The sequence below is a fragment of the Panthera onca genome, chromosome B3 (genome assembly GCF_046562875.1).
Source record: "Panthera onca isolate mPanOnc1 chromosome B3, mPanOnc1 haplotype 2, whole genome shotgun sequence".
NCBI classification, from domain to species: Eukaryota; Metazoa; Chordata; class Mammalia; order Carnivora; family Felidae; genus Panthera; species Panthera onca.
In genome coordinates this window covers 114,709,975-114,728,105 of record NC_138344.1, presented here as the reverse complement: position 1 = coordinate 114,728,105, position 18,131 = coordinate 114,709,975, and the positions used below count along the sequence as shown (strand labels likewise).

At 46.0% G+C, this 18,131-nt stretch overlaps 2 long non-coding RNA genes across 2 annotated transcripts; both read left to right on the top strand.

Moving 5' to 3' along the window:
• Positions 1-380: 380 nt before the first annotated feature.
• On the top strand, positions 381-11,714 carry LOC144616638 (uncharacterized). The gene is made up of 2 exons (XR_013556040.1): positions 381-435; positions 11,524-11,714. It is a non-coding gene; the product is annotated as an uncharacterized LOC144616638 (long non-coding RNA).
• Positions 11,715-13,028: 1,314 nt separating this feature from the next.
• Positions 13,029-14,020, top strand: LOC132670044 (uncharacterized). Its single transcript, XR_009606395.3, has 2 exons — positions 13,029-13,243; positions 13,782-14,020. It is a non-coding gene; the product is annotated as an uncharacterized LOC132670044 (long non-coding RNA).
• Positions 14,021-18,131: the final 4,111 nt, after the last annotated feature.

The window sequence follows — 18,131 nt, the reverse complement described above, 5'->3', positions numbered from 1 at the left end:
GGGGCTTCCAGGCTATCTTGGTTAGGCTGACCCTAGTTCTCTCCTATGTTTTTTACCACCCTAATTCCTGATGAAGGCTCATGTGCTCCCAGCCAAGGACCCTCTTCAGAACAGTAGGGCATATGGTAGAAATAGTTGAGTGTTCCTCAAAGCAGAAGCATGGTGGGGCGCCTCGGTGGCTCAGTCGGTTCAGTGTCCGACTTTGGCTCAGGTCATGATCTCACAGTTCGTGGGTTCGAGCCCCGCCTTGGGCTCTGTGCTGACAGCTCCGAGTCTGGAGCCTGCTTCAGATTCTGTGTCTCCCACTCTCTCTGCCCCTCCCCCAATCTCTCTCTTCTCTCTCTCTCTCAAAAAGTAAATAAACATTAATTTTTTTTTTTAAGTGGAAGCATGGAAAGAAGAGGCTGGAGGTGGATGGAGATAGACGGGATTACGGTAGGCTAGCTACCATGTTAACGAGCTCAGACTTTATCCAGTGAACACTGAGTAGATGTAAGGTTTTAAGTTGACAGGGACCCCCATAGACGTGACATGGAAATTGATGAAGTCATCCAGGTTTTTGTTGAGGCCAAGATTCTAAGAACAGATTAGGAATGTATTTGCCATAACATAAATCAGTCCTGCGGATGTCACATACGGCATGGTCACTACAGTTAATAACACGGTATCGCATACTCGAAAGTTGCTAGGAGAGCAGATTTTAAAAGTTCTCATCACAAGGAGGAAAATTTCTAACTATATGTGGTGAGCAGAGTTGTGATCATTTAGCAATATATACATATGTTAAATCATTATGTTGTACATTTGACGCTAATATAATGTTAAATGTCAATTATATAGCAATAAAAATAAATTTTTTTAAAAAATGTATTTGCCTTGGAAGGAGGCTTCCAGTGACCAGTGAGCCCTGGAGATTCCAAGCATGAACACTATGGGGACGAGAGTTCAGGGGAAATGGGCTGACCAGAGGCTTACAATCAGGGCTGGGTTTCAGGGATATGATCGACTTGCCTGGCAATTCCGGCAGGACCCTGGTGCAATCAGTGTGTATTTTCTCTTCATTGGGTGCATTTGCAAATGTCAATGTGCCTCACACACTCTGGATTTGTCCACCAAAGAACACGTTCTTACTCTATTGCACTGAACATTTTTTTAAGCTGTTAATTTGTTCATTTATTTTGAGAGAGAGAGGCCTGACTCGGGGCTCAATCTCAAGACCATGATATCGTGACCTGAGCCGAAATCGAGAGTGGGTCGCTTAACCAACTGAGTCACCCGGGAGCCCCTCACATTTGATTTTAAATACATGCTTCTTCTGGTTATGATTATAAGGCATGTCAAGTGCATTTTTAGTGTTTTGTTCAGTAAGCCATTGGCCAACCTTGACCTAGTCTGGAATCTGGGCTGTCGTCCCCACACTTCCAAGGCATCTTGCCTTTCTCTAAATTCCGTGGCATCCATGCTCTCTGTCTCTTCTAGCAGTTGTCACAGGCTGCCCTGGAACAGGATTGTTAGCGGCTAGATTATAAATTCTTTGATGTTAGAGACCCTGTTTTATAAATCTTGTATCCCTCTCAGCACGAAGACAGTCCCCCATATACAGTAGGCAGCCACACAAACCAGCCCACAGGGAACACCACCTTGTTCTTGAGGAGCGTTATGTCCTGTCCTCCTGATCAGACTCTCTGGGCAGATATGTTGCTGCTGCCTGAAGCCATCCCGTAGCCATTAGCAACTGGCTCATCGTGGCTCAGCGAGGTTCTCTCTACCTTAGGAACTTTGAGTTTGGAACTGAGAGACCCAACGCTGAGGCATCTTAATGGCAGCACGCCAGAAGGAAGCTGGCTTCCCAGTCTGTGGCCGAAGCACTCAGAAAGGCTTTGGTGCTGGCTCCTCCTTAAATGAACTTGTTCCAACCTCCTGGATCTCATGAGATCCCCAGTACTTTCCACTGATTTCCTCTTTATGCTTGAACTGGCCTCTGTAACTTGAGCACAAAATAGCCTAACACACATCTTCCAGTGCAAGCAACGAGAGGTGTGTTTATCATTAAGTACTCAGAAGTGTCGAAAGAAATCCCGGGGCCAGGATGTGTCCGGGTCTAGGAAGGCATCTGGAAACAGGAAGTGGGAACTGTCAAGAACCCAGAAATACAGACTTTCTCTTTCCTTTCTCTCTCTCTCTCTCTCTCTTTCTAATTTCATTTGTTCTCTCCCTGCCGCCTGGCTTTCCCTGCCTCACGATCCATATGGCAGAAGCTGGCCACGCCATGTCCCCCAGTTTTATATCTTCTTCATCCAAAAGCAGATCTCAGGACGAGGGCGGAATCTCTTAGTCCCAATTCCAAGTTCCAGGGAGAGAGAAATCAGATTAGTCCAGTTTGGGCATGGTGTCTATTCTCATCCTGGCAGAGGAGATAAGGTCACATGGTACAAGCAGAGCTATCAGAGAGCCTGCCTCTTAGGTGAGGACGAAGTGCAAACAGGGTCATGGTGAACAAGGCTGGCCACCTACGTGTTGGACAAATGAGCCACTCAACTTCAAAATGGCCCAGTCTGCCTTAGATCCAACTTACAACCACCCACCACCCTTCTACCCGAGCAGGCCCAACCGGCTTATCTGTCTTCCTACACCAGGCTCTGCTTTGGCAAAGATGTGTGAAACCACCTTATTTGCCTGAGTCATACATATTTTTTTCACTATGTCTGATGTAGGAAGATACCCTAGTAATTACCTACCGTACCTGGTGACATTCAGGAATTGTCGGAGGCCTGCTATGTGCCAAGTATCATGCAAGGATTTTTGGAGACTTAGCTCATTTGGCTTTCTCAATACCTAATGTGGGTATTGTTAACACCATTTTAGGGAAGAGGAAATATGTTCCAAGAGCCCTGTTTCCCAAGTTCAATAACTATTAGCGACAGTGCGAAGATTCAAACCCAAGTTTGTCTAAACTCAAAGCCCATTTGCTCTTTCCACTGGATCAAGGTCAATTTCAGTATGGAATGGAGAGGCCAGCAGAGTGGGGCCACATCTCTTAGAAAACAGAGGATAAGGGGTGCCAGGGTGGCTCAGTTAAGTGTCCAACTTTGGCTCGGGTCACGATCTCACAGTTCACGAGTTCGAGCCCCGCGTCGGGCTCTGTGCTGACAGCTCGGAGCCTGGAGCCTGCTTCGGATTCTGTGTCTCCCTCTCTCTCTGCCTCTCCTGCACTCGTGCTCCGTCTCTGTCTCTCTCTCTCAGAAATAGACAAACATTAAAAAAAAAATTTTTTTTTTAAATGTTTATTTCTGAGACAGAGAGACAGAGCATGAGTGGGGGAGGGGCAGAGAGAGAGGGAGACACAGAATCTGAAACAGGCTCCAGTCTCTGAGCTGTCAGCACAGAGCCTGATGCGGGGCTGGAACTCACAGACCGTGAGATCACGACCTGAGCTGAAGTCGGTCGCTCAACCAACTGAGCCACCCAGGCGCCCCCCCAAAAAAATTTTTTTTTAAATAAAGGAAAGAAAACAGAGGCTGAGAGGGAAACAGAGCTCTGGCTGAGGGACTGTCCCGTTGAGTCTGTTGTCCTGTTCTGCGGCTCGGGCACTGACTCCCCACAGCCCTCACTCAGCGAACTGCCTCCCCAACCCAACCTCCTCTAGGAAAATCGGGCTAATGAGGAACACAGTAATATGACACTAGCAACAAGGCCTGAGGTTCTGTGCAGTCATTTATCTTTCGAGTCTCCGAGCATTTTACGAGTATCACCTGTCCCAGGAAGGTTTAAAAGAGGCTGAATTTAGGGCAATGCCAATAATAATAATAACAGCTTACAGTTACTGAGCGTTTACTGTCCCTGACATCGTGCCGCCCAGACCTCGTGTGCATTCAACCACGTAAACCTGAAAACAAACCAGGTTTTCATCAGAGGTGACTGACACTGAGACTTTAAGAAAGTAACGTCCAAGGGGGTCACACAACCGGCAAGTGTGGAGGGACCCACGCCAGTTCTCTCAAAGAGCTCGAACTGACTCTGCCGTGACAAAAAGTGCATACTGGATACGTCCCCAACGAAAACTTAGGGACACACCTAGAAATGTTTCAGAAAGCAATCTATCACACAAGAGGGAAGGCGAGGCCAAGGGAAGGCAGCCCTGGGTGTGATGGGTCATGAAGAGCACCCCGAGAGCCCAACGGTCAAGGTTATCTTTTTTTTTTAATTTTTTAAAGTCTATTTACTTATTTTTGAGGGAGAGAGAAAGAGAGAGCACACACAGGAGGGAAAGAGAGAGAGGGAGAGAGAGAATCCCAAGCAGGCTCCGTGCTGTTAGCACACAACCCCACACAGGGATCCATCCCACGAACCATAAGAACATGACCTGAGCCGAAAGCAAGAGTGAGATGCCCAACCAACTGAGCCACCCAGGCGGCCCAAGGTTATCTTTACTTAGAGTTTGAAGCTGCATCAGCCGCTTGCCCCGCCTGCCTGTGCAGGACCACCTGGAGTATGTGAGCCCTTGGGAACACACCAAGACTTTCCAAGGGATAGCTGGGCATTAGATTCCGTTTAAGGGACCCACCTGTAATTCTAGATGCTTGTCTTAGCCAGTCTGAGCTGCGAGAACAGAATACCATAAACTGAGCGGCTCATAAACAATAAAATTTATTTCTCGCAGTTCTGGAGACGAAGTCTAAGATCGAGGCACCAAGAGATTCCTTGTCAGACGAGAGCCCACCTCCTGGTTCATAGATGAGCCAGCCATCTTCTTGCTGTGTCCTCACTTGGAGGAAGTCGTGAGGGCACTGTCCGGGGTCTCCTTAATAGAGGCACTAATCCCATTACCTGATCATCTCCTAGACGTTCGACCTCCAAACATCATCTCATTGGGGGTTAGGATCTCTGCATCTGAAGGAGTGGGGGGCAGGGGCAGATACAGACATTCAATCCACAACAGCTCTCCTTGCCAATCCTTTGCTTTTAACTGAATTGGAGGAGGTTATAACCAAGTTGCCAGCCAACAACTTACTAAGTATAATTTTAATCAGTCATAAAATCATTTTTGACATATTAACTCATAAGGAATTTTACAAATTGAGTGACATTACTTTAACAAAACTGCATCCATTCCCATCGGCATAAGCAAAATTCTTAGCACTTACATATATAAATGTCTCTTTCTTGCAATGACTATTATTCATCCAAGGTTATATGGGAAAAGCAGCCTGACCCACCTCATTAAAAGATGTCTTTCCAGTAAAATTACTTTTGAAATGGAATAACTGTCAAAAATTGTAATATATTTATTGTGGTGGGAGCTGGTGATGGGGGAGATGGAAGAATTCACCCAAGGAAGAACAAAAGAGATAGAAGTTTATTGAATACATTGCAACAGAGTAGCGGGCAGGACAACCACAGAGATTTTGTCTGCCAGGAGGTGGTGGTGAGGGACTATAGCAATAGGGTAGAGTGAGGGAATATGGGATGTATGGAATTTTCCCTTTTTTTGGTAATCTTAAGAACTGTGCCTGGTTGTAAGTAGCCCACTGATTGGTGAGGGCCTAGGGCTTAATGAACCTGGCTGCATCAGCTTGGTGGCCGGTGGTTACCGTGGGCCCTTCTGCCTTGTTCAAATTTCCATCACTAGAAGCCTCTAAACGCTGGGTGGTTCAGTCGGTTAAGCCTCCGACTTCGGCTCAGGTCATGATCTCACAGTTTGTGGGTTCAGGACCTGCATTGGACTCTGTGCCGACAGCTCAGAGCCTGGAGCCTGCTTTGGATTCTGTGTCTCCCTCTCTCTCTGCCCCTCCCCTGCTTGCACTCTGTCTCTGTCTCTGTCTCTCTCTCAAAAATAAAACAAAACATTAAAAATTTTTTTTAAAAAGGAAAGGAATGATACAAATTTCTGTCTTAGAAGAGCTGCTTTCCATGTTTTAAAATGATCAGGATATGAGGGCTGCCTGACTGGCTCAGCCTGCAACTCTTGATCTCAGGGTGTAGAAATTACTTAAGTAAATAAAACTTTAAAACAAAATAAAATGATCAGGATGGGTAGCAAATTGCAATGGTATGCAGATCTCAATGGATCTATTTAAGAGTGATGTAATCGTTTCGTTTTGGAATGTCAATACTGAAAATGCACTAGAAATTCTACCCTCTGTAACTATGTCAACTGATGATGTCAACTGATGATGAAAAGTTTCCGCTGTCAACTTAAAAATGCGGGGACAAGTCCATCATTTTTCAAAGTTCCTTTTAAAAGCAAAATGCACAGTGAGATTGGAAGGCCACAGGCGGGAGCCCCGCGACACTCAACACGGGCACGTGGGGAAGTAGATCCAAAAGAGTTAAGTGTAGTGGGAGTGACCTCACCTCAGGGAGAGACTGGAGCCTGGCCTCGTGCTGAATCTTGTCCCCTGCTTCCCCATCGGGTGGCATTCTGTGACGCGGATGGCTTCTCTAAAAGGCCATTTCCCCCTCCCTCTTGTGGGGTTGCCAAGCCTATATAATCGCCTTCAGAGTCAACAGCTCTGAACCTCAGAATTAGACTCATCGAAGGGTCTGGTTAACAATGCGATTTCTGGGTCCTCCTCAGACCCATGGAATCATGTCTTCTGGGGCTGAGAAAGAAACTGTTCCCAATCCAAGCTGGCATGGCATGATGTGGTCTGGTATGAACAGCTGTTTCCTCCCAGAAAAACTTGGCATTCCTGAGAAAACACTGAGCAATTTTCTGACGGACTTTAACTGGCTTAAGAACCTTTTCTGAGAACTTCACCTAGCCTACAACAGTCTTGGGAGAAGCCTACGGAGATTTAACCAGTGCTGGGAGGTTCTAATAACCTTCAACCAGACACTCTTCAAATCTCTTGCTGTCCACAGTCTAACAATGACCATCTAACCCAGCACTGTGTGACAGAAATATAATGCCAGTGGCCAATTCTTTCAAAAAGCAAAATAAAAGTCCCTACAACCCAGCAATTGCACTACCAGGTATTTATCCATGGGATACAAGGGTGCTGTTTTGAAGGGACACATGCACCCCAACGTTTATAGCAGCACTATCAACAATGGCCAAAGTATGGAAAGAGCCCAAATGTCCATCGATGGATGAATGGATAAAGAAGATGCGGTAAATACATACCATGGAATAGTACTTGGCGATCAAAAAGAATGAGATCTTGCCATTTGCCACTACGTGGATGGAACTGGAGGGTATTATGCTAAGTGAAATTAGTCAGAGAAAGACAAATATCATATGACTTCACTCATATGGGGAATTCAAGATACAAAACAGATGAACACAGGGAAGGGAAGCAAAAATAATACAAAAACAAGGAGGGGGACAAAACATAAGAGACTCTTTAATACAGAGAACAAACTGAGGGTTGCTGGGGCGGTTGGGGGTTGGGGGAAGGGCTAAATGAGCAAGAGGCATTAAGGAAGACACTTGTTGGGATGAGCATTGGGTGTTATACATAGGGGATGAACATTGGAATCTACTCCTGAAATCATTATTGCACTATATGCTAACTAATGTAAATTAAAAAATTAATTAACTCAAAGAAAGCAAACTAAAATAAAAGAAGTGAAATTAATTTTCATAACAGTTTAACGCAAGAAATGCAAAATATTATCATTTCAATATGCAATCAATATAAAAATTATTAATGTGATATTTTACATATTTACTTCTTCAAAAGCTGGCATGTGTTTTGTAGTTACAGCATGTCGCTATCAGACCGGTCACATTTCAAGTGCTCAGTAATCCCGTGTGGCTGTGACTCACATTGGACAGCAGAGATTTAATTAAAAAAAATTAATTTTAGCATTTTACTTATTTTGGGGAGACACAGGGCGAGCAGGGGAGGGGCAGAGAGAGAAGGAGACACAGAATCCGAAGCAGGCTCGGGCATCTCAGCCAAAGAAAGTAGGAGGGGATTTTCACAGAGTTTGGGGCATATGCTGAATGGTTCGGGGAATGAACGAGGGTAAGCAGGAGCAGGTCTGGACTGAGTGCCATCGTGAAGTAAGGACTGTTTGGTAGCTGAGTTTTGCAGGAATCTTTGTCCAGGAGGCAGGAGGAACAAGAGTGTTACTGGTAACAAAGTAGTAATGATTCAAAAGAGGGGTTATCGGGCCTTCGGAGCATTGGTTTAGGCTCTGTTAGAAACTTGAAGTCTGATGACCCTCAGGGCTAGGGAGTGAATTCAGAACTTTGTTTCCTCGCTATAAAATGAAGCTAGGGGCACCTGGGTGGCTCAGTCGGTAAAGTGCCTGACTTCGGCTCACGTCATGATCTCACGGTTTCTGAGTTCGAGCCCCGTGCCGGGCTCTGTGCTGACAGCTCAGAGCTTGAAGCCTGTTCCAGATTCTGTGTCTCCCTCTCTCTCTGCTCCTCCCCCACTTGTGCTCTGTCTCTCAAAAATAAATAAATGTAAAAAAAAAAAAAATTAAAAAAAAAATGAAGCTAACTGTGGAACGTTGCATCCCGAAACCCTTCACTGGAAACTCTGCGCTTAGGCTGGAGGTCAAAGCTGCCCTGTGTTGTGGTGACCTGCCTTGCTCAGAACCTTCAGGACCTTTTCTGGAAAAGATCCCAAGTAGCAAAGTTTCTCATAGTCTATGATTTTATTAAATTTTTTTTAACGTTTATTTATTTTTGAGACAGAGAGAGACAGAGCATGAACGGGGGAGGGTCAGAGAGAGAGGGAGACACAGAATCCGAAGCAGGCTCCAGGCCCTGAGCTGTCGGCACAGAGCCCAAGGCGGGGCTTGAACTCACGGACCGCGAGATCATGACCTGAGCCGAAGTCGGACGCTCCACCGACTGAGCCACCCAGGCTCCCCAATAGTCTATGATTTTAGAGAATAAGATTTCTCAGCCCTGTGTCTTGACGTTAAATAATATCGCCATCAATTTTTATGGTTCATAGTCATAACAAGAGTTAAGTGAGATCATACATGCAAAGTGCCTGGTGCATAATAAGGGCCCAACAAATGTAGCTGCTGTTAGTATTAGGATTGGTGTTCGTATTAGCGTTAGTGTTTGCATCAGCATTATTCTTCCACGTTTCCTGTGAGACCATTCCTTTCCTTCGGCCACACAGGCTGCTGCCTATTTAAAGGGGGACAGTTTTTAACTGAAATCTTAGCCCACGCTGGATTGCTCCTTAAAGAAACATCGCCAAGGCTCCTGGGGCAGGACTTGGCGTATTCTAACACTGTCCACAGCAGAGGTTGTCTTTTTATGAGCGATCGCTGCTTTCTTTTTTTTAAAATTCATTTATTTGAGAGAGAGAGAGAGAGAGAGAGAGAGAGCGCGCAAGTGGGGGAGGGGCAGAGAGAGAGAGGGAGAGAGAGAACTCCAAGCAGGCTCCAGCAGAGCTGGAGGCAGGGCTCCGTCCTCTCACTGCACCGTGAGATCACGACCGGAACCGAAATCCAGAGTTGGAAGCTTAACCGACTGAACCACCCGGGTGCCCCGACTGCTTTCCTTTTCCGAGAATTCTGTCTTTGCCGTCAAGGTGTCGCTTCTGGACCGTGTTTTGTTTTTCATGTACAATTTGCCTAAAGGCTCCTTGGGGGAAGAGAACCTTATTTTATCAGGAGCCAAGCACATGTGTCAACCCTGCCACACTAGATCAGAGTCACTTGCCCGGACCACTTATGTGTGCACGCACACGCGCACGTGCGCACACACGCACACAGACTATCAAAGGCTCCCCAGGTTCTGTTGGCTCTTTTGTTTCTTCTACAACACCCCCACCTGGCCCCCCACCTCCACTCTCCTTCGCACCTGAGGAAACAAAGTCGTTTTCAGTGTCTTTGTCAGACGGGTTCTTCCAGCTCCATGACCTTCTTTCTCTGACGGGAGCACCTGGTTGCCCTTCTTGCTCTCAAGTGCAGTGATACTGGGGTTAATAACATAACATTTTATTTATTTTGAGTGTCTTAATTCATTTTAAACAAACTGCTTATTTTTCTACACGCATCTCATCAGAAAAAAAAAAAAACAACTCTACAAAGAAGAAGAATCCAAATATCTCCACAAGCAGACCCCGCATATGTCACCAATGTGTTGGCATTCTTTCTGGCTTTCTCCCTACGTGTGTGTTCTTTTGTCAAGTCAAAACTGGGGGCGGCCGGGTGGCTCAGTCGGCTGAGCGTCCGACTTCGGCTCAGGTCACGATCTCACGGTCCGTGAGTCCGAGCCCCACGTCGGGCTCTGTGCCGACAGCTCGGAGCCTGGAGCCTGTTTCGGATTCTGTGTCTCACTCTCTCTCTGACCCTCTCCCATTCATGCTCTGTCTCTCTCTGTCTCAAAAATAAATAAACGTTAGAAAAAACAAACAAACAAAAAACTAGGATCACTTTTTTTTTTAACATTTTTTAAAAAGTTTATTTATTTTGGGAGAGAGAGCACGCACAAGTGGGGTAGGGGCAGAGAGAGAGAGAGGGAGAGAGAGGGAATCCCAAGCAGGATCCACTCCGTCAGCACAGAGCCCGACTCAGGGCTCACCCATGAACCTCAAGATTGTGACCTGAGCAGAAATCAAGAGTTGGACACTTAACTGACTAAGCCACACAGGCACCCCAAAATTAGGATCACTCTGTTGGCAGGGTTATAACTTTTTTTTTTTCACTTAGCAAGAATATACCACAAACATCATACTCAAATAGATGTTGGGGTTCTTAACCATTTTTTTTAATGTTTATTTTTGTGAGAGAGAGAGAGAGAGAGAGACAGAGTGTAAGGGTGGGGAGGGGCAGAGAAAGAGGGAGACAGAATTCGAAGCAGGCTCCAGGCTCTGAGCTGTCAGCACAGAGCCGGGTTCACGGCCTGAACTCACGAACCGTGAGATCACGACCTGAGCCGAAGACGGATGCTTAACCGACTGAGCCGCCCAGGCGCCCCTCAAATAGGTTTTGGCACCGTGATTTTAAGTGACTGCTTATCATTTACGAATTGGATTTGCAGTGTTCGAAGACCTGGTAGTTTTTTCTTCCTCCTTGGGATGTTTTCTTCAAAACCAGAAACACCACCCTGAGCAGGTGAACAGTAGGTTGCAAAAGGTTTCGAAGCATGGGACAGCTGTCTTCAGTAGAGACTGCACCCCAGGGCTGTGGAGATTGACAGATACTCAAGTTCACGTGAGGTGAGCGGCCAGCTTGGACAAGGAGACCGATAAGGAGATCTAGGGCAGGACTCACTCTAGAAAAGCTGCTGTAAGGTGACAGACCCGGAGGCAGAGGGCATTGCGGAGGGGAAGCAGAGGGGGAGCCCGCTGCTCTGTGCAAACGCCTGGTCCGTTTCCTGGAGAACCGCGTGGCTGGCTTCCTCCTGCCTCTCTCGCTCAGGCGTTGGGTGCCCTGGCCTCTCTGTCATCAGCACCGGGCCCTCTGGGAGCAGCTGCCTACAGTGCACCTGCTGGAGGCAGGCCCTTGGTGTCCCCAGGGTGTTCCATGCTCCGCAATGGGGATGAGGTGGAGAATGTTTTTGCAGGGAGCGTTTTTGGTTAATTTGTTAATTTGTTGTAGGACAGGCCGGCAAAGGTGAAAACGCACCAACAAACAACAACAGCAAAGAAAACAAGGATTGATCATCTACACACAGAACTAAAATTTCTGGCCCTACGGGCTTTTTTGCATGTTTTTTGGTTTTGCTTCCTTCCGTTTTATTTTGCTTGTGCAGTATTTAAAAACCAAAATAATAAATTCCTAATATTTTATCTAAAACCAAAGTTATTGGGGTGCCTGGGTGGCTCAGTCAGTTGACCATCTGACTCTTGATTTCGGCTCAGGTGTTGATCTTACAGTTTGTAAGATTGAGCCCTGAATTGGGCTCTGCGTTGATAGTGTGGAATCTGCTTGGGATTCTCTCTCTCTCTCTCTCTCTCTCTCTCTCTCTCCTTCTGCCACCTCCCCCCTCAAAATAAGAAAATAAACTTTTTTAAAGTCTTTAAAAAAAATAAAATAAAAGCATCTGGAGATATGCCTTCCAACTGGTTGGCTGTGGGTACTGACCAAGTCACCACCCCCTCCAACCACTGATCATTCCTTCACCCCTCTGCCCGGCCCCAGGGATTTGAGCTCAGAACCCTTGGTTATAGATCCACAGAATGTCAGGAGGCCATTTAGTCCAGAGGTTTCCAAACTGTGGGTCTCCACCTACTAGTGGCTCTTGAGATCACTTTATTTTTAATGAACTAGAATGGAAGAGTGAGCATGAGAGAAGATTCTAGGCTCTCAAAGGACACCGTAGGTACAGTGTAAGATGTATGACTACAGTGAAGGGCAGTCAAGAAGGCTCAAGAATGGCTGACCTGGCCTAGTCCTCTCATTGTACAGAGAAAGAAATTCAGGGCCAGAGAAGGTGAGTAACTGACCCAAAGTCACACAGCTGCTTGTCAGGGAGCTAGGAGGAGGAACGGTAGCTCCTGACCCCAGGCCACCAGCCTTGCCTAAGGGTTGGGACCACTGGACCCAACTGTGGTCAAACGAGGCTCAAGACCATCCTCCTGACTTACTCGGGGGGGAAAACCTCCCAGGTTCCCACCGCACCCTCCCTTAAGACAGTATTTGTCAAAGTGGGGGACCACCTATTCCATAATCAGCCCGGATGCTCGTGAAAGATGCAGTTCTGGCCTCGGCGAACCATCTGACCTCTCTAGACCCCAGTTGCCCACCTGTAGAAGGGAATCATGAGAGCACCGCTTTGCAGGAGTGCGCAGAAGTGCTCGCGTACAATTTCCGACATAATGGTGGTGACTGTTCCCTCTTAATTCCCAAGGATGACAAGCCAGTTACTGTTTTGAACCCTGGGGGGGCAGAGATGAGTCAGCCGGTCCTCCTCCTTAGGGAGCTCACAGTCTAACCAGTGACATACTGAATCCTTCCTCTTCAAACCAAGGCTCCTGCTCCTAACGATTCAATGACTGTGCCACTTCGTTTTCCAGAACAAGAAACTATTTGTACCACAGAAAGGAACCTCTTCTGGTTGAGGGTGTTCCCTACGCGGTAGATAATAAAGCTGCCTCGGTTTCCTCATCTGTAAAACGGGCTTTCTCCATTCTCAGGGTGAGGAGAAGCGCGTATATGGGCCGTGTGCAGAGGACAGGGAAGCTCTCCGTGAAGGTGGCACTGGTGGGGACCAGAAGTCCTGGGAGCAGAACCCCACACCGGCTTTCCCTCAGGAGAAGCCCGGTGAACCTGGCTGGATCTGGCAGAGGGAGGACACCATGGCCAATGAAACAACCGGGTGGGAAACCCGAAGGCCCCGCTCAGCCCACCTGGCCAACACCAGCAGGCAACACCCTGCCCAGACCTGTCTCTGTCCAGAAGGGAGACGCTTCCCTGAGCCATCCCTCCTCTGAAACCTGCACCTTTGACCTTCCTTTCCAGCTTCGACTTCCAAGCTATAGGACACAGGGAGTTAGTTCTCCTGGTGTTTCCAGGCCCCAGGTGGCAGACAACCCAGCACCTTTGCTGGGACAGCTGCAGGGAGCGCGACGGGGCGGGGGGGGGGGGGGTGCCCAAGGAGGTGCCGCCCCCGCCACCCACCCCTGGCACCAGCGACAAAGCCGTCCTTGTTTCCACCCTCCCACAGGTGGCTTCAGCTACAGGCTGCCATTCGGTGAAAGGTCTCTGAGTCATGCTTTCAAACGGGAGATGCGCCCCTCTGCTTTGGCAGGCTTTCTTAATTTAATGCGTTTAAGTTTGAATAAACGTAAAGTGATTATTTCAACTAATGAATGCAAATCGTTAACTTAACCCTCACACAGTCCTGTCCTTCTTAGTCCCAGTTGTTAGAGGAGAAACCCAGGTGGCCCCCAGCAGCAGACCCAGGACATCTGACCATCAGAGCAGATCAGTGTTTAACAGCATCCTTCTCGCTACAACAAGTATTTTCCTCAAGAATCGTGGAAGGAAACAAATAATAAGAATGGCCAGAAGAGAAACATAGACAGTGAAGTTTTCCTTGTATTAAACTTCGTATATCAATTATATTGATACATAAAGCGTATTGATATATATATATATTTGATTTCACTTTTTTACTCCTTATCAAATTATTATAGCAACAATGTATGATTTGTTATTAATTTTTTTTAATGTTTATTTATTTTTGAGAGAGAGAGAGGCAGACTGCAAGCAGAGGGAGGAGCAGAGAGAGAGGAAGACACAGAATCCGAAGCAGGCTCCAGGCTCTGAGCCATCAGCACAGAGCTCGACGCGGGGCTCGAACCCACAAACCGTGAGATCATGACCTGAGCTGAAGTCGGTCGCTTAACCGACTGAGCCACCCAGGCACGCCAAGAATGTATGATTTGTAACAGAGAAAAACCATACACAGATCCAGTCCCCTAAGAAAACCACATGTTTATTTCTCCATCATCCACTGCCAGCCTCCAACCATATGTGCACATATCTCTACATGGCTCTAATGACAGGAAATCTTCTATTTTTATGCCTTCTTTTTGTTGCCTGCCATATTATAAGCATTTTCAACATGGCAATAAAATCTTTATAATGATGGTTCAAAGCGGCTGCATGGAACAAATTAGAAGTGTACCAAATGAACAACAGTGTGAGGGTGGTGGGGGTGATAACATAAACGTAACGACTCAGTATTTTTTTGTTTCAACAACTAAAGCAATGCGTCACATTGCTCAGTAGTAGAGATATAAAATCACTTTTGTGAAATTTAAAATAAAACGTAAAGGGGCGCCTGGGTGGCTCAGTCGGTTAAGCGTCCGACTTCAGCTCAGGTCATGATCTCGCGGTCCGTGAGTTCGAGACCCGCGTCAGGCTCTGTGCTGACAGCTCAGAGCCTGAAGCCTGTTTCAGATTCTGTGTCTCCCTCTCTCTGACCCTCCCCCATTCATGCTCTGTCTCTCTCTGTCTCAAAAATAAATAAACGTTAAAAAAAAATTTAAAAAAAATAAAATAAAACGTAAAAAAACATAAATATGACATTACAGAAGGAAACAATAGATGAAGTACTTTTTAATTTCTTCAACGTTTGGATACGTTTTTGCTTGTTTTGTTTTGTTTTACAAAAAGGGAAAAAACATGAAGAAATATTTCCGATTGAATGAATAAATGAGCAAGCACATGAACAGATGAACCAGTCCATTTGTTGTATCCTCTGGATTATCTCTGCTAAAAAAAAAAAAAAAAAAAAAAAAAAAAGAAAGAAAGAAAGAAAAAAAGAAAAGTCTCATATTCTGTTACTGTAAGTTCTTGGTGCAGGCACACACGCACACGCACACGCACACACACTGTTGGATACAGACCTCTCATTTTCACGGACCCCCCCCCCCACCCCCTTCCTTACGTTTATCACCGGGATATTTTCTTGCCGGAGGAGGATGAGTGGAAGTGAGCACCGAAGTATATGCTTAGTGCGCCACCCAGTGGTCGAGTTGCATGGCACGCAGTCTCTAGAGCTGAGACAGGTCACAGATGTCAGAAAGCTGTTCAAATGCTCTGAAGCAGGTGTTGTCCCTCATTACCGAATCCATTTCTAAGCTTCTAACAAATGTATGAGCCCAGATCCATTTCTAACCTCTACCAACGTTTTTATTGTAATCTGAAAGAGGACTATGTATCTGAGCAACAAACTATCCACATGGAACCAGTGAGAACAGAGCTTGGCATTAACATTAAATAAACACACCGAGAAATCAATATAACATGTGTCTGTGATAGTGCAGGGGGGCATCTTGGCATAGGGCAAGCCGCAACTGACAAAACTTTAGGGAGAAATAGGTAGGCCGACAATTGTGGTTTGAAATATTATCACCCTCCTCCATGGTCAAGCAGCATAATTAATAAGACTGAGCTATTAGATGTCTATAACCCTCATACCTGGAACAAATAAATGCACATTCTTTTTGAGAGATGCAACATTTAAAACAATATGGTAAGCTCATAAATCTACAGATTCCAAAGGATCCTTACCATTCGGACTATATTCTTTGATGACAAAGCAATAAAATTAGAAATGTATGACAAAAGAGACTTTAAAATCTAAAGACAGGCAAAAGTCTAGGAAATATTTGGGGGGGGGGGGGTAGTGGAGATAATAACTTCAATTTTTTAAGAAAAAGTTTGGTGATTGGGGCACCTGGGTGGCTCAGTCAGTTAAGCGTTCCACTTGGGCTCAGGTCATGATCTCAAGGTCCATGAGTTTGAGCCCCGTGTCGGGCTCTGTGCTGACTGCTCAGAGCCTGGAGCCTGTTTCAGATTCTGTGTCTCCCTCTCTCTCTGACCCTCCCCCACTCATGCTCTGTCTCTCTCTGTCTCAAAAATAAATAAACGTTAACAAAAAAAATTTTTTTTTAAAGAAAAAGTTTGGTGACCTCTAAAAGAACGGAAATACAATCTCATGGTTTCCCAACTAGACAAGAAAAAAAAAAATAGAGATTATAGAAAATTGGCAACATTTTCAATCCAAATGAAAGTAGAATGAAATAAAGAGGAAGAACATTAAAAAGATAATACAAAATGAGACAGTAGAAATAAACCCAAATGTATTAATAATTGTCAGAAAGACAAACATAATAAACTCAGATATTGAAAGAATTTATCGCATCAAAGTCCTAAAAATCCAATAAAATTCTACTTACGAAAGAGACCTACAACAAAACAAAGAAATTGGAAATAACCAAAACAAAGACCAAAAACAACGAAATTGGAAATAAAGGGATGAAAGGGTGGCTTAGTAGCATAACAGAGACAAATAAACCATATGGTATTTTAAAAAACCTGAATAATAGATGAAGGGGAAGAGTACATAATAAAAGAATATGCCATTAAGAAAAGAGGACATCATAAACCTTGGCAGATCGAATAACATAGCTGAGTCCCTTAAATATGCACACGGGGGGCGCCTGGGTGGCGCAGTCGGTTGAGCGTCCGACTTCAGCCAGGTCACGATCTCGCGGTCCGTGAGTTCGAGCCCCGCGTCGGGCCCTGGGCTGATGGCTCGGAGCCTGGAGCCTGTTTCCGATTCTGTGTCTCCCTCTCTCACTGCCCCTCCCCCGTTCATGCTCTGTCTCTCTCTGTCCCAAAAATAAATAAAAAACGTTGAAAAAAAAATTAAAAAAAAAAAAAATATGCACACGGATTCTTTAACCCTCCTCCATTCAAAAGATGGAGCCTCACTCCTCCGCCTTGAAAATGGGCTGAGCTTAGCAACTCACTTCTAATGACCAGCATGTGGTGAAGTAACGGAATGTGGCCTCCGAAGCCGCATCAGAAACGACCTCGCAGCTTCTGCCCTGCACATAATCGCCCGCTCTGGGGAAAGCCCGCAGCCGTGCCATGTGGACACTCCAGCAGCCCAGGAAGGGTCTGGGCAGGGAGAGAGACCACACCAAGCTGCCAACCACGGGAGTGAGCTTGGAACCAGCCCTCCAGCCCTGGGCCGCACCTGCAGAGGACAGCGGCCCCAGAGAGGGACCCCAAACCGGAACCACCAAGCTAAGCCATTTCTGAATCTCAGACTCAGAAGCTGTGAGATTATATTGTTGTTTTAAGCCATTCAGTTTGGGGGGGTTACTTGCTATGCAGGAACACACAACTGATAAAATGGCCTCAAGTTGTGGAAAGCAAAAACAGCCATCGTGACAAGGAGAAATAGACAAATCCCTAAGCCTCGTGGCAGATTCTAACAGCCTCTATCATATATGGATAGATCGTGCAGAAAAAAAGTGTAAGCATGTTGGAAGATCGTAGTACTGTTAGCTCATAGTTACTGAGAACTTAGGTGCTGAGCACCATTCAAAGTATTTTTGCTTGGATATAGAAACTTGCACCAAAAAATAGAGAGCATACATAATTTCAAATATCGAAGAGCACCACAAATATCGACCAGTTATAAGACCACAAAGAAAATCTCAATGTATTTCAAATAACCTGTTTTACTAACCACTGTCTCTACTAAACACAATGCAATTAAATTAAAAAGCAACAGGGGGCCTGGGTGGCTCTGTTGGTTAAGCATCTGACTTCGGCTCAGGTCATGATCTTGAGGTTAGTGAGTTTGAGCCCCGTGTTGGGCTCTGTGCTGACAGCTCGGAGCCTGGAGCCTGCTTCGGATTCTGTGTCTCCCTCTCTCTGCCCCTCCCCGCTCACACTGT